The sequence below is a fragment of the Pristis pectinata genome, chromosome 3 (assembly GCF_009764475.1).
Source record: "Pristis pectinata isolate sPriPec2 chromosome 3, sPriPec2.1.pri, whole genome shotgun sequence".
Taxonomy (NCBI): Eukaryota; Metazoa; Chordata; class Chondrichthyes; order Rhinopristiformes; family Pristidae; genus Pristis; species Pristis pectinata.
Genome location: NC_067407.1, coordinates 106,680,681 through 106,697,269, shown reverse-complemented (window position 1 = coordinate 106,697,269; position 16,589 = coordinate 106,680,681). Strand labels below are relative to the sequence as shown.

The window sequence follows — 16,589 nt, the reverse complement described above, 5'->3', positions numbered from 1 at the left end:
TCTCCTGTTGCCTCTTTCATTGGTATCTTGTCCAAATATGTGAGCTTTCCTTAAGTTTCAGCAGTTTGTATGGGCTACCTATTCAACTGCAAGTATACCACAGCAGGCCCTTTCTTTGATGGATGTCTTTCTGTGAGCAATTTCCAACACAGGCCATTGGATAGCAATCTATAATTTGAATCCAATGGGTCATTGATGCTTTTCAAACCCTTGCTAAGATCTGCAGATTCAATTGAATCTGTGATTATTTTGATTTATGTTGCTTGGGCCACAGTAAGCAGAACACTTACACAACTGGGTGTCACTTTGGCGGAAAGAAAAAAGTCAACAGTTGTGTTGAATGATGTACTTAGGCACTATAGTTCTGCAGCAGTACACTTTAGTAAAAGAAGTGATTCCATTTATAGCATATAGCCATAGTTCAGTGATTATACTCTGAATCAGAACATTGTAGAGTTAAGTGTTGTTCCAGAGATCTGACCTCAAGCAACCTGACGGTCCAGTACAACACTATATGGATGCTGAATTATTGAAGGTACCATCCTTGGAATGAGATGTAAACTGAGACTCCATTCACCCTCTCAGGTAGATTTTCAGAGCAGGGTATTGTCTCTTGTGCCTGAACCAATGTTCAATCAATATCTATAAACCCAGTTACTTAGGCATTTCTGCATTACAGATTGTTGAATGTTTCTCTGTGCAAATTGGATGCTGCAATTCCTAGATCAAAGCAAAGATTGTTTAATATTTTGTGGTGACCTAAGGTTGTGAGAAACATACTTTAAATGCAAGATTCTTCTTTCTTTCAAATGTTGTTTGACTTTAATTAACCCAATACCCCCCACATTCCAAAAAGCCGTGCGGGTTAGGAGGTTGTGGGCATGCTATGTTGGTGCCGGAAGCGTGGTGACACTTGCGGGCTGCCCCCAGAACACTCTACACAAAGATGCATTTCACTGTGTGTTTCGATGTACATGTGACTAATAAAGATATCTTATTTATTTATTTTTAATAGATGTTCTTTAAGTTCTAAGTAATGTGATAGTCTTTACTGAACTGAAATGTTTTGGTCTCTTCTGTCTCCCAAACAGTTAATAGGTGAGACTTTATTCACTGATTACAGGGAATAAAAAGTGCTTAAATGTAAGTATGCATTTACCTCATGTTCTATTCTACAATCCCCACTTTTCAGGTTTGTTTGTTACCTTGCTTCAAAAATGTTGACTCATAATGAAGTCATAGAACACATTTTCACTCCACTAAAACAAAATAATTTCAATTCTCACCACGCCTTCATAGTTTTTGAAGGCATACTGAGAAATTGAAATTTTACAAGGCAGTGAAAAGTCATACCATCTGCTGTAGCGTCACTGCAGACAGCCTCCACCACAAGAATGAACAAATACTGGTTGTCAGGGTGATTACAGCTCTGAATTTTAATGTCCCGTTCCGTGCTTCCACAGGGTTCGTTGGTGACACCAGTCAATCTGTGAATCTGGATCACGCGGACATTGATTCAAACACATTCATCACTTTTCCCCTGGAAAATCAGCAGCAAGATGAATACCAACTTTGCCAGCTGGATCCCCACACAGCTTACAGTGACTTCCCCTTCATCGATGTACTGTTGGTCATTGACCATCAATGTCGGATCCTGCAGGTCAGTGGTCACCTCTCAGGCAGCTGTCGTGATTTCTTTGTTTATAGGCAACCCTTTGTGGCTTTTGAAAGAAAAGGCAAGCTGTTATTATACGTCTAAGGAAGACATCAGCCACAGCCATCTTTCACCCAGCCAATCAGACCAGATGAGTGAGGATTTGATCTGCATGCAGTTTTTCTATTTGCATATGAGACTCAGTATGAGTTACACAGGTGCTCCAAGAAAATAGAGGCATCAAAGTAGGCAAGTGGTAGATGATAACCATGATGTTTACCACTTGAATTTTAACTACAGTTCTGTCCAGTTTCTAATGGGCAGGGAGAGTTAAAATTCCTCCTCATTTCCAGATTCAATTGCATAATCAATACTAAAATGCTAATACCGTGTGAAAATGTATTGAGCTATTTCTTGTTCTCCTGTCATTGTATACAACGACCCAGATGAGTACAGTGAGGGGATGTGTGCTTGCAGCCAGAAAAAAAAGAACCCTGTAGTCCTGTCAGATTTAATGCCAGGACATCAATCACTTATTCTGGCCAGCAAATGCCCAGATTGACGGCTTGTTTGGTTATCAATGGGAAAAGTCACTGAAAGATGAAAGATTATTTTAGTGGATGGTCTGTGCCAGTGGAAAATGATGGTGGCATATTTGGTAAGGGTGTGGGTGGTGTGGTGTGAGGTAAGGCAGCAAGGCGGGAAAAATTGGGGGAACTATATTAGTATTATGGTGTAGGCCTGGAGTGTGGCAGTGAGGAGGGAGAGTGGAGATAATTGGTGCAGAAGCGTGTGAGTGGGGCTTGGAGTGAGGCAACAACGAATGAGCGAAGGACAGATTGAGGCATACTGGGAAGCTTATACTGAGGAAGGGAGAAGGATTTGGTGTATGGTTTTGGAGGGAGGCACTGTTGATGGAGGAAGGAGCTGGCTGGGGCGTGGGGGGAGTTCTGCTTGAAGTGTGACAGTGACTAGAGAGGAGGGGGTGGGTAGATTGGACGTAGCTCAGGTGGGGATGGCTGAAGATCATGGAACAGGATCCAGACATGGGGAGAGAGGCAGAGGGTGGTATGACTGGGAGGTGCAGACAAGGCTCCAACGTGCACAACTTCCTGTCAGCAGCCGCTGCTTTTATTTTGCTGCCAGTTTCCCCAGAATCATTATCTTTAAATCATTGGAATTGGAATTGGTTTATTATTGTCCCATGTACCGAGGTACAGTGAAAAACTTGTTTTGCATGCCATTCATACAGATCATTTCATTACAACAGTGCATCGAGGTAGTACAAGATGAAAACAATAACAGAATGCAGAATAAAGTATTACAGTTACAGAGAAAGTGCAATGCAGATAGGCAATAAGGTGCAAGGTCATAACGAGGTAGATCGTGAGATCCAGACTCCATCTTATCGTACTCGGGGACCATTCAATAGTCTTATAACAGCGGAATAGAAGCTGTCCTTGAGCCTGGTGGTATGTGCTTTCAGGCTTTTGTATCTTCTGCCCGATGGGAGGAGGGAGAAGAGAGAATGTCCGGGGTGGGAGGGGTCTTTGATTATGCTGGCTGCTTTACCGAGGCAGCGAGAGGTATAGACAGAGTCCATGGAGGGGAGGCTGGTTTCCATGATGTGCTGAGCTGTGTCTACAACTCCCTGCAGTTTCTTGTGGCTACGGGCAGAGCAGTTGCCATACCAAGCCATGATGCATCAAGATAGGATGCTTTCCAAGGTGAATTGATAAAAATTGGTGAGGGTCAAAGGGGACATGCCAAATTTCTTTAGCCTCCTGAGGAAATAGAGGCACTGGTGAGCTTTCTTGGCCATGGCATTAATGTGGCTGGACCAGGACAGGCTACTGGTGATGTTCACTCCTGGCAACTTGAAGCTTTCAACCCTCTCGACCTCAGCACCATTGATGTAAACAGGAGCATGTGCACCGCCCCCTTTCCTGAAGTCAATGACCAGCTCTTTTGTTTTGCTGACATTGAGGGAAAGGTTGTTGGCATGACACCATGTCAATAGGCTCTCTATCTCCTTCCTTTACTCTGACTCATCATTATAGAGATATGGTCCACTACGGTGGTATCATCTTCAAACTTGTAGATGGAGTTAGAGTTGTATCCAGCCACACAGTCACGAGTGTATAGGGAGTAGAATAGAGGGCTGAGGACGCAGCCTTGTGGGGCACCAGTTTTGAGAATAATCATGCTGGAGGTGTTGCTGGCTATCCTCACTGATTACAGTCTGTTGGTCAGGAAGCCAAGGATCCAGTTACAGAGGGAGGTGTTGAGTCCCAGATCTAGGAGTTTGAAGATGAGTTTGCTTGGAATTCTAGTATTGAAGGCAGAGCTGTAGTCAATGATCAATAGTCCAATGTAGGTGTCTCCAGAGATGAGTTTAGGGCCAGGGAGGTCATTCCAACTTCTGAGTGTCATTTTAATATGCTCACTGACCATCTCTCCAAGGTAAGATATGGGGGTACCCCCAGAACACAGAGATTTGGTTGCAAGTGGAAATATTCCTGGCACATTGGGGCTGGGTTTCACACATTTATCAATTTATTGCTCCCTGCCCCACTAGACATGGGGGACTTAAATTGCTCCCAAAAACTCAATAAATATAGTCTTTCCCTTTTATCTGTTTATGCTGTCTTTGACCCTGAATTTTCCCAAAGCTTCTCTAACTTCTCCAGGGGTAAATCTGGAAAGGGGTCATAATTATGGAAAGAAGTCAGAGAAATTGGGGTTTAAAATGGGCGGCGCAGACTCATTGGGCTGGAAGGGCCTGTTACCACGCTGTAAATAAAATTAAAAAAAAAATTTCAAGGCCCCATCGTTTTTGTTTCTTTCTGCCTCTACTCTTCTCTTTTTACTTTCTTTCTTCATATCTCACATTTTTCTGCTCTTTCTATCGTTGCTGCTTTTTTTCTGAGAGTTTTTCTTCTCTTTCAGGAGGCACTGGGTTGTATGGGATAACATGATTTAGAGCCACGATCGCTGCAGGCATCTTGAGCAGAATCACAGGTCCAATTGGCTGCACAGGTTGATCAGGTGGTCAAGTAGGCGTATGGCATGCTTGCCTTTGTTAGTCAAGACATTGAGTTCAAGAGTCGGAAAGTTATGTTGCAGCTTTATAAAACTCTAGTTAGGCTGCATCTGGAGTATTGCATTCAGTTCTGGTCGCTCCATTACAGGAAGGATGTGGAGGCTTAAGAGAGGGTGCAGAAGTGGTTTACCAGGATGTTGCCTGGATTAGAGGGCATGTGCTATGAGGAGAGGTTAGACAAACTTGAGTTGTTTCCTCTGGAGTGGAGCAGGTTGAGGGGTGACCTGATAGAAGGTTATAAGAATATGAGAGGCATAGATACAGCCAGTATCTTTTTCCCAGGGTGGAAATATCTAATACTAGAGGGCATGCATTTAAGGTGAGAGGGGGTAAGTTCAAAGGAGATGTGTGGGGTAAGTTTTTACACAGAGTGGTGGGTACCTGGAATGCACTGCCAGGGGTGGTGGTGGAGGCAAGTATGAATGAAGTGTTCAAGAGGCTCTTAGATAGGCACATGAATATGCAGGGAGTGGAGGGATATGGACATTGCGTAGGCAGAAGGGATTAATTTAGATAGGCATTTAATTACCAGGTTAATTAGTTTGGCACAACATCATGGGCTGAAGGGCCTGTACTGTACTGTTCCATAAATTCTATATGCTCTAACCAACCTGGCCCTATACTCTACACCTTATTAGTTTACCAATAATTGTCATTCTGTCACATTTTAACATGGCGAGAGCCGGGAATAGCTTGATATCATCTCTTTTTGAATACAAAAGGACATTATTAATATCTGAGTATAATCCTTTCCATTATAGAAGACTTATTATTCAATCACTGTATCTTTTTCTGTGTATGATTACATTTGGGAAGATTTTAAGATTAAATAATATTACTTTTCTTATACATGAATACAAATATTAATACACAGAAAGATTTAATTGCATGCTTAACAATAGTCTTATTTTTGTGAAATTCATTCCAAATCTTGATACCTCTAAATCTTCAGAAAGTAATATTAATCGCCAAGGCATGGCTATGGGCTAACATGGGCAATTTATGGGTTATATTATTATCTGACCGGTGCATTGTTGGTAAATATTCAGAACATGAACTGGTATTCAAAATCACGAATATTCAAATAGTCTAAGGTCCGATGAAGAATTCCCATTTCCTTTGCTTTTAGTTGTTCAATAAAATGAATCTGAAGGAAATTTCACTTTTTCAACTGAGTCAATAATACCCTTCATTTTGAGCTTCTTTACAGATGGAACAGCTTCATTTTGTTGGATGTAATTTCATGTTGGCACAAAACAGGAACCTAATCTATCTAAATGAAACTGTAACATTAAGTGGAGAATTAATTGAGTCAAAAGAACACTTTTTAAAATTGTGTACTGTACATGTTTTTTTCCCCAGTGATGTTTATCTAAATGTCTTCTATGTGAAGCTTTATTTAGAGCTCTTTGATTTGACTCAAATGAGCCATCTACCCTAAACCTTCAAATCTGCCTGGAGTGTTGAAGCTTGCTTTGATATTAAGATGTTTTCAGAGTTGTCAAATCCTACGCACAAACCTGTGAAGGTTGTGCTTCCATGTGTAAGAGAAATGCATGATGTAACTGTAAAAGAAAAGAGAAACTCGCAGATGCTGTGTTGCAAATGTATCTCACATGGATATAAAAGCAATTTTAAGCACATAATAGAAAACTAAAGGAATAATGTGAATTGCAAGATAAAAAATGCTGTAATGTGTAAGGTGATGTCTTACTATATCTGATATCTGACTATTTAATTTTCTTTTAAATTCTGAAGACTATAATTCTAAATTATGCCAGTCATAACTTAATCACATAATATTTAAATGTTTGATAGAACAAAAACTCTATTTTTATTATTTTCTATTTTCATGTTATGCTTGATAACATAAGAAGGAAGATCAGATCAGCCAGTATTTTGGTTACAGGAGTGCCTTCCTGGGAGAAGGAGAAAATTAAGTGGCGGATTTGAGATAAAAACAACTCATCATTAAAAATTCTTAACAGCAGCTTAGAACAGTGACGAATAGATGAACCAGGTATATACTCTAAACACTTGTTTGACTTGGTTGATAGACCTTAACAAAGTTAACGATTTAGTATAAAAATATTTTATTCTGTATGTTTCTGGAAAGAATGGCAAGGTTGTTAATACGGTGCAGGTACAAATGTATTAGACTTGCAGCAGCTCCATAGAAAGTAACAATGAGAGTTTAAAAAATTCTGCTCACTTGATTTGTGTGTTTAGTGGTGCCATGTTACATATGACAAACAAGCCGTAGGCTGCTATTTGGAGGTTCTAATCAGCAGCTTAACTGTCTGTGCTGGACCAGTTACTTCATGTGCTATTAAGCTGATGATGAAAAATAATATTAAATTGGAGAACTCAAGGACCCCTAATCATTGCTTTAGACTAATTACCCAGAGTAAAGGCCAGGTTTAAGAAATTGTATCTTCCTAACAGAGTCATAACAGGTCATTTGCATCAGAGCCTTTTTGTACATAAAGCATGTCCATTCTATCTATTATGTATGTGCCTTAGTTAAGATATCTTTATTAGTCACATGTACATCGAAACACACAGTGAAATGCATTTGTTGCGTAGAGTGTTCTGGGGGCAGCCTGCAAGTGTCGTCATGCTTCCGGCGCCAACATAGCATGCCCACAACCTCCTAACCCATACGCCTTTGGAATGTGGGAGGAAACTGGAGCACCCGGAGGAAACCCATGCAGACACGGGGAGAATGCACAAACTCCTTACAGACAGTGGCCGGAATTGAACCCAGGTCGCTGGCTCTGTAATAGTGTTACGCTAACTGCTACACTACAGTGCCTGGCACCATGAATTAAGTGAGTAGCACATGGAGATTAAATGGTCCTCACTTATTTGGCAAAATTATTATTCCCAGAGAAGTGTTGGGCCAGATCTTTTGACATGCTGACTGGCAGATATACGAGTAACTGGTGGCATTTACCTGCATTTTGGGTCATAAGGTAATGTACTGGTGAAGGCCTACAGCAATTGCTAAACCACTGACCTGGCAGCTCACCTGCTGGGTGAACCAGGTTCCTTGCTACGTCATCTCTCAGCTCTCACATCAACCATGGCATCCTCTTGTGATGTTCCAGGCCCTTCTGAAATGTTTTGGTGCACCCGGGGCACAGAAACTTCAAACTGAATGAGAGCCTGGGAAGGAACTGGGTCTCCGCTTCAATCTAGCACTGGAGACAAAAGAAACTGCAGATGCTGGAATCTGGAGCAACACAAAGTGCTGGAGGAACTCAGCGGGTCAGGCAGCATCTGTGGAGGGAAATGGACAGTCGATGTTTTGGGTGGGATCTGAAATGTCGACTGCCCATTTCCCTCCATAGATGCTGCCTGACCCGCTGAGTTCCTCCAGCACTTTTTGTGTTGCTTCAGTCTGGGACTGGTGGTTTACAGCTCATCTCAGTACATGTACTAGAAATAATTTGTTCCAAATTTAAATAGCAAACATGAAATATGCATAAAGGGGTAGCAGTTGTGCGGTTCTCAATCCAAACCCCTCATTTATACAATCAAAGGCGACACAGAATGTAAAATGGCAGTGACGAAAGGCACAAGCAGTTGTCATATCCGCACTGGCGCTGATCTGGGAAATGGAAGTGTAAGAACAGGCAAATGCAGTTTCCATCTCAATTTACACTGCTCGTCTGAACCCTGCGTCACCGTGAAGAAATTCTGGGTGATGCTATTATTCACTGAACTTTGGATCATCACGTCAAGAGGGTGAGAGGTATATGCATTGGAAGAAACAGTGCTCCCACAGTTAATTGCACAAAAGATGAGGTGAGAAAGGAAACGTTGTTCGGGGTGTGTCACTAATTTGGAAGTGTGATCAATCATCTGGAAATAATATGATCTCCCCAAGTGGGGGGAAAAGATCAGCTTCATGTACAAAGACAAAATACCACTGCGTGTAAACTGAACAATTAAAGGGAAAGAAAAGCTAAACATATACCTTCTTTTCATTCCATTGCACAACTGTTAGATAATTGCTACACAGTACCTAATCAATTGCTGACTTTAATTTACAAGGTAATGTAACGGTTAGCATAACGCTGTTACAGCGCCAGCAACCTGGGTTCAATTCCCACCGCTGCCTGTAAGGAGTTTGTACATTCTTCCCGCGTCTGCGTGGGTTTCCTCCGCATGCTCTGGTTTCCTCCCACATTCCAAAGACATATGGGTTAGGAAGTCGTGGGCGTGCTATGTTAGCGCCAGAAGCTTGACGACACTTGAGGGCTGCCCCCATAACACTCTACGCAAAGATGTATTTCACTGTGTGTTTCGATGTACATGTGACTAATAAAGATATTTTAAAAGAGCTCAATGTTACAAACTGATAGTTACTGGCACCCACACTGACTCAATTTTTAATCATCCACAGATAAAGAAACTGTCCTTTGACGAATGATTCACCGAGTTAAAACCCTTTGGTTGCTAGGCGTAACTGTTGTGAGCTGCAGCTAAATGACATAATTGTTTTAGTGTTATTATCAAAACTACAATATGTGATCTGGTGTTACGTAACACATGAAATACAATCAAGACAATGATTTCCTGCTCTGTGCTTTTGATTCATATGTTTAGTTCTGGTTTACTTTGGGTTCCTGAACCCAGTCATACTTTGTAAGCCACTGGTTTACATAATGAGTTAAAAAAGGTGATATTTGAAATTTGATGGCAGAGGTATGGTGGCAAGGAAGTACGATTCTCAAAGAAATCCTGATATATTGTCGACAGAGCTTCTGAGTATTTGCTCATGCTGTGTGATAGGTTTGGTAGAAACAAAGAGCACAGTGGAGGAAATATGACATGAACAAGCACTTCTCAAAAAGCCAAATCCAAGTGTGTGAGTGCTAAAGCTGAGAGAGCTATTTGCATCCAGCTTCAGCCAGAAAGGCAAATCTTGTCCTCTTTCTCAGGCCTCCACAGCTGCCAGTCTTCAGCTGATTTGATTCACTCTATGTGATAACAAGAATTTGGTGACTGCGTTAGACACAATAAAGGCTATAGAACTCTCCAGCCAAGCTGTTTGAATACAGTTACAATAGGAGCAGGAAACAGAACACATTTATTATCTGCGAAAGTATACATTCCCCCATATTAGGTCTGGTTGCTCTGTAGGTGCCTGAGCTCTTCTATTGTCTGATTAATGATATTTCCCTTAAGTACTTATAGAGTTTCTTTTTGAATCTACTTCCATTATTCCCCATACCAGATTCTAACCACTCACCGCTGACATAGCTTAGTGACAGCCTCCTCTATGAAGTGATAGGCACCTCATACATATGGTTCCCACAGGGAAGGACTCCAACATCAAGAATTCCTTCAGTATGACTTCCAGTGTAGTGTTGCCATCTTTCATCCTCTCCTGGCTGCTTCAGCTCTCTCCAGTTATTCATAATAAAAGGAAATTAAGGCAAATTTAGTGAAGTTAATCGCCACAGAGTGACTGGAGCCAAATGGCAGGTGTTGTACTCTAAGCTTATAATAAATGTGGACTACACTAAATGTTTAGGTGCCAGTGCAGCTGAAAACTGGGTCCACTGCCACTCAATTTCAAACCCACGGTTTTGATATCTTCTCTCAGGCAAATCATTAAAAGCTGCAAACACTTTATAAGATGCAGTTTAATCACAGAGTTATCTCATTGCTTTCTATGCCTTCTGCTTTAACACCTGGGATCCAAAGGATCCCAAATGAATTCTTCCCGACTTTATTAATGACCTCCTATCTTAAAGATATGTGTTCTGTACTGGTAAAAGATGGAGGGTATAAAATTCAGATCTATAATGCACATTGTTTTGGCCTTCGTGCCTGGCTTTTTGGTTTCATAAGGGTGACTGATGTGCACACTTGTGGGGAAATTTAGGCAGGCAATGTATTACTGAGAGTGTTAGTAGATGGCCAGTAATGACTGTCAGGTGGTATTGGTTTATTATTGCCACTTGTACCAAGGTACAGTGAAAAACTTGTCTTGAGTACTATTCATATAGATCAATTCATTACACAGTGCAGATACATTGAGTTAGTACAGAGTGCATTGAGATAGTACAGGGTAAAAACAATAACAGAGTACAGAGTAAGGTGTCACAGCTACAGGGAAGTGCATTGCAGGTAGACAATAAGGTGCAAGGTCTAACAAGGTAGATTGTGAGGTCAAGAGTCCATCAGATGACCTGAGTAGATGCATTAATTTGCCAATTGACACACAATGCTAGCACTCCCATTTGGGATCTCAATACTGCCCAGTATACCCCCTAATCATGCACAGCCGAGCAGGTGACAGGATGTATACTCTGCCAATGTTTTTTTAAGGAAATCATCAATGGGTTAATTATCCTTTTGATTTCTAATAGCTTTTCTCACAATTGTACAAATGCTTGATGATTTTAAAAACTTTGAAATTGCTTAAGTCTTTAAGAAGTTGAATGGCAGGTGCTGAAGAACTTTCTGGACTGTTATATTAACTAGCTGCTCCACCATGTGGGTGCACTCGTAAGTGTTCCTCTGTGTGTTGGGACAATGTGCAGATGGCACTTATGGCAGCGCAGGCAGTTCAGCAGGAGGATGAAATGGACTGCTGGAAGGAGACCCTGTCTATTCAGGCAGCAATACCACATCTTTGTGAGGAACAGTATATGAGGTGGCTACATTTCAGGGAGGAATTTCTCAATGAAATCATCAGCTGCTCCAGCCATATTAAACACATACTTTAAGAGGTGCAGAGAGGTTTCAAGCAGTTCACGGTAGCTTTAAATGGAACCTGCCACATTCTCCAAAGTGTGCAGCAAATCCACTGCATGGGCTGTATGCTACAATCATATTAATTACAAGGCAGCACAAAGAAGAAATGCATATGCATTGTTCCAACACCTAACTCATTTACAGGGATGAATGAATTTAATCCCCAGAATATTTTTAGAACATCTTATCTGGTTCTCCAGGTGACTGAAACCATCTTTAATTAATCAATTAGTTAATTCACATCTTGTTTCTCGAACATATTTGGTGGACTCCTCTTATGCCAAAAATCTTATCATAATTGGTATTGGTATATTATTGTCACTTGTACCGAGGTACATTAAAAACTTGTCTTGCATACTGTTTGTACAGATCAATTTATTACACAGTGCATTGAGGTAGTACAGGGTAAAAACAATAACACAATACAGAGTAAAGTGTCACAGCTATGGGGAGATACATTGCCACCATTACAAAAGCCACCAGCACAGGTTGGGTCTAGTCAATATATTGTGTTTTTTTAGACCTTGATTGATCCTTTAACCTCAAGTATCATGTGCAAACAGGTGCATTATTTAATTACTTTTGACACTTGGTGTGCTTTTCTGCTCAGTTGGTTGCCTGAGGAGCTTTTGTTGATTCATTATGGCAGGTATGTCAGCTGAGTTCTTTTTAATGCAATTAATGGAATTGTGTTTGAAATATGCATACTCTGCAGTTTTGTTAATGAATAGAGGAATATTTGCTCCTTAGAGGCTGATTTCTGGAGATGTTTTCTCCCAGCACGTTCCTCCCACAGTGAGGCTCGTGTCCATATTCCCATTATGTGTTTCCAGAGAAGCAAGTCCGTTGATGTTGAAGATCATTGAGTGATTTGTACTTGGATGAGTACCAATGGACTTCAGCGCAGAAAGATTGCAGCCTTTGGGAAAGGGAGAAAATGGAATCAGGAAAATGCTTTCAAGCAGGAAAGTTTAATCATTGTGTTACAATATGAACTTTTTTCTATTTCTATTACAGGTAATCCAGCATTTACCTGCAATTCAGAAATGTAAAGGTATCTCTAGAGGGCTTGTTGAGTCAGGAAAGAAAATAACACCAAGGCTTCACTGCTTGAGAAATGTAAAATAACTTAATTAAACTGATAGCAGTCCTAAATAAACTTGCCCAGACAAGTTCTGCTCAACCTCCTGAGTCATTATGATATCATGTTCAATATTCAGCTACTGTTCGTATATATACGTAAAGGTGAGCATTTGACTCTTGGGAAGATACCTGCACTTAATAATAGCAACTTAATGCTGTACAAAGGTAAGGCAGCCCATTTTGTATGAAAAGGATAGTCAGCCTAATTGTAAGACTAACTGGCGATTTGATATTGCTGGTTTTAATCTATTGTGCAGGGCAAATTTTATTCTTAATGAGTGCAGTAACTTTGAACGTCTATGCATTATTTGTTTCCTAATAGCTGTGTGAGCACTTGCATTTGTCAGGAAAGTTAAGTATTATGTTCTTGGTCTGACGGGTCCTTTTCTATAACTGCAAATACTGTACCTGTATCAGGCAAATTGATGTTGTTGCTAACGTTTATTAGCAGATAAGCTATTATACAGCTTACTGATATTTTGAAACTGAGGCCTAGCTTGACAAGAGTCTGGACTGGAGAATAAGGTGTGGAGATCAACAGGCTCAACGGGTAGTGCTCCTCGGTTTCCCCTGATTTATATCAATAGACAGGCTACACACTGGGAGTGAACATTGTTTATAATCTTCATACCTATTACGTGATATACATGGTGGGCCGAAGGGCCTGTTTTGTGCTGTATGGTTCTATGGTAATTAAGAAAATACATCAAGTCTGCAAGGCAGATAAACAACACAAAAGATTGTTCTGCTAATGGAAGCATTCATTTAAAGTGGAAAATATCTTATTTTAGTCTTCGTGCATTCTACTTAGTATGTAGCCACTTTAGAGGGAGAACTTATTTTCCACTTGTTCCTTTAAAAGTACAGCCCTTCGCTAAACTTCAAACTAATATAGTTGAGAAGATAGGGGACTGAAATCCTTGACAATTTTGTTCTAAATTATTTCCTGCATCTTTAAAATTCTAGTGCAGTTAATTTTTTTCAATCTCTGTTGTCAAAATAGAAGTGTGAGAGAAGCTGATAAGCTTTTGACACTCATTTTTGATTCTTGTTTTGGGTGTGTGGTACCACGATCAGGCTGAGAGAGAAAACAAGCTTAATAAATGGAACCACTGCAGGTTGGGATCAAACCACATAAACATTAGGAACATAGAATGGGGGAGAAGATATTAACTGTACAGCTGTGTTGTGATATTGGCAGAACAGAGGTCTCAGCCATCAGTATCCAGGTGCTAGAGATGCACACATGCTGCTCTATAAAACTAGCACAAACTGACTAAATATTCTACAAATGGCCCAACTAGAGCTTTATAAAGGTACAGCATAAAGGGCCAATGACCCTAAATGTTAACTTTGTTTTCCTCGCCACAGTTCTGCCTGATCTAATGTATTTTACTGTATTTTCTGTTTTTATTTCATCTGCAGATTTTCTTTTGTTTTTGATTCAGCATAATTCCCCTGCTCCATATTCAGTGTTGTGCATTCCTTGGTTAGTTGCCCCTACGCTCTGTCCATCCCTGCTCATGGTTCACGCTACACGGTTTTCTAAGCCATCACCCTTTCAGGTCGGCTGGAGCTCCAGCCAAGTGTATCCCTTCCAGCTCCGCTTGCACTAAACCCTGCCTCTCCATTTCAGGGCCGCTTGAGCTCCTCTCGGCCATCACCCTTCTCTGGTCCGCTTAAGCTGCACCCTGCCGCCTCCACAGGGTCATCCTGCCTTCACTGCGCTTCTCTTTGCCGCCCGCTACCTCCGTGCCCCGTGTGGTTCGCTCTCGCTTCACTTCGCCTCCTCAGCCTGTTCGTGCTTCACCGCACCTGGTGCGCTGGCTCGTCGCGCTGCGCCCCCTCACATTGCCCGGCCCACTTTTCGTTGCCCCCCTTCGCACTGTCCATCCCTGCTCATTGTTCACCCTACACGGTCCGCTGGGCCATCGTCCTTTCACGTCCGCTTGAGCTGCACCCTGGCGTATCCCTTTCAGGTCCGCTTAAACTAAACCTTGCCGCCTCCGTCCGGGTCATCCTGCCATCTCTGCGCTTTTTGCCGCCCGCTGCCTCCGTGCCCCGTGTGGTTCGCCCTCCCTTCTCAGCCCGTTGACGCTTCGCCCCATCTGGTGCGCTAGCTCGTCACCCTGCACCTCTTCACATTGCCCGGTCCACCTCCAAACACCCTGCTCTCCCTTCCTTCACCCTGTGGCCGATTACTCTTGCCCATTCCTCGTTTAGCTGCGCCTTCCTTGATAGATTTTTTATATAACTTCTATAGAACAGTTTAATTGTCCATCCCTGCTCATGGTTCACCCTACACGGTCCGCTGGGCCGTCACCCTTTCAGGTCCACTTGTGCTGCACCCTGCCTCTCCCTTTCAGGTCGGCTTGAGCTCCAGCCAAGTGTATCCCTTCCAGCTCCGCTTGCACTAAACCCTGCCTCTCCATTTAAGGGCCGCTGGTGCTCCTCTCGGCCATCACCCTTCTCTGGTCCGCTTAAGCTGCACCCTGCCGCCTCCACAGGGTCATCCTGCCTTCTCTGCGCTTCTCTTTGCCGCCCGCTACCTCCGTGCCCCGTGTGGTTCGCTCTCGCTTCACTTCGCCTCCTCAGCCTGTTCGTGCTTCACCGCACCTGGTGCGCTGGCTCGTCGCGCTGCGCCCCCTCACATTGCCCGGCCCACTTTTCGTTGCCCCCCTTCGCACTGTCCATCCCTGCTCATTGTTCACCCTACACGGTCCGCTAGGCCATGGCCCTTTCACGTCCGCTTGAGCGAAGCCTGGCCATCGCCCTTTCAGGTCCGCTAAACCCTTCGGATTGGCTGCAGCTCCCCCCGATGTATCCCTTTCAGGTCCGCTTACGCTAAATCCTGCCGCCTCCATCCTGCCATCTCTGCGCTCCTCTTTGCCGCCCGCTACCTCCGTGCCCTACGTGGTTCGCCCTCGCTTCGCTTTGCCTTCTCAGCCTTCTTATGCTTAGCCCTATCTGGTGCGCTAGCTCGTCACCCTGCACCTCTTCACATTGCCCGGTCTACCTCCAAACAACCCAAGCATATGAAATAATATCTGAAGCATGTTATATTTTAAGAGAGACTGGGTTGTTTGAATTGAGAACTTATTAGATAAAGAATACACTTTAACTTAAAAAGCAGTTAGTCACATCTTTGGGCAATTCAAAACAATGATTTGAAGTGTATAAATGAATACAACCATCAATTTCCACTCAGTAAGATTTCTAAAACAGCAGACGAATGACCATTTTTTTGCTGATGTTGGTTGATCAGATAATATTGGTAAGACTTCGGCAAAACTGTTTTTCCATCATGAAGAATGGGGATATTGACATAATCTTATTTTAAAAGCTTTCCTCATTGACAGCTCTCTTTCAGGACTACTACAAAGTATCACCCTGGGCTTTGTGTGAAAAACCCTATGTGCTGCTCTGCATCACACCCTGCAATCACTGCATACCACACTTGGACAACTATGTGATTGTGTCTTTCACTCCACAATACTGACCCTGACCACCACTGCACAACACAATGTTTTTCACCAGATTGACTGGAAGGCATGAGGCTGAATCTTAACTCTCTGGAACGGATGAGTTGTGGTTACCTCAAGGACTAGAACTCAAAAATTATGAAACAGGAATTCAGCTCGAAGCTGCATCCTCCAGCTTTTGGCAGGGGCAGAACAAGGGCAACCAATTCACTTATGGGAGGATGTTTCATTATTTAAATATATTGGTTGACTGCCTCCTTTTTAAACAGTCATCCTATTATCTGCAGTCACACCACAAATCACCCAATCACCCAGTTCCTCCCTCTCCACACAACCACAAGGCAGAACTAGACCTTTTACAATCTTTGTGCCATATTGACCCTGGGGTAAGCCTTCCACTTCATAACTGCTCTGGCCACCTACATTCTGAGAT

General features: G+C 42.4%; 1 protein-coding gene across 3 annotated transcripts in view; it reads left to right on the top strand.

Moving 5' to 3' along the window:
• Window positions 1-16,589, top strand: part of rd3 (retinal degeneration 3, GUCY2D regulator) — a 78,991-nt gene that overhangs the window by 25,026 nt on the left and 37,376 nt on the right. For 2 of the 3 annotated variants that reach the window (XM_052010898.1, XM_052010897.1), the window contains one exon: window positions 1,464-1,660. The gene's annotated coding sequence lies outside the window, so the exon portion shown is untranslated. Of the gene's footprint in view, window positions 1-1,463; window positions 1,661-12,808; window positions 12,840-16,589 lie in introns of those variants that run through there. The other variant, XM_052010899.1, reaches the window with a different exon arrangement.